Source organism: Sceloporus undulatus, chromosome 1 (genome assembly GCF_019175285.1).
Source record: "Sceloporus undulatus isolate JIND9_A2432 ecotype Alabama chromosome 1, SceUnd_v1.1, whole genome shotgun sequence".
Lineage (NCBI taxonomy): Eukaryota > Metazoa > Chordata > Lepidosauria > Squamata > Phrynosomatidae > Sceloporus > Sceloporus undulatus.
This window is the reverse complement of record NC_056522.1, coordinates 37,465,805-37,466,382: the sequence shown is the minus strand read 5'-3', so window position 1 is coordinate 37,466,382 and position 578 is coordinate 37,465,805.

Genomic DNA, 578 nt, shown 5'->3' with positions numbered 1-578 from the left:
AAAAAAAAAGCAATCTAATCAAACCAAATATAATCATACAAGTCTTTAAAAATATTCACTCCTTGTTGATTAATTAAACCTGTCATTAATTAAACATCATAGTAAATAATATAGTGCTATGTGAATTTCTAGCATGACCTTATCTGAAAATGGGCTTCTTCTCATTCTAAAAGTAAAACACAAAATGAAAATAATCATAAATTACCCTAGATACATTTATACTGACTTTGATTTGATTTGAAATGATTTAAATTGTGAATGTACTCCATACATATGTATGCATGGTAGCAACTATCCTAATATCAAAAGAGACTAGTAAACTACTACCATAAATAATATAACTGACTAGTCCAATTCCAAATCTGTCCAGAGTTAAGATCTAGGTATATCCTTCAGTCCTTCAGCATTCATTCTCTCTCTGCCTTTTTACTGAAAAAGAAGATTGCTAATTTTTCTCCATCTGTTATTTTAGCAAGGAGGTCCAATGAGCATATGAAGCCTGCAATTCTGATAGTTCACCCAGAACACTATTATTATTATTATTATTATTATTATTATTATTATTATTATTATTATTA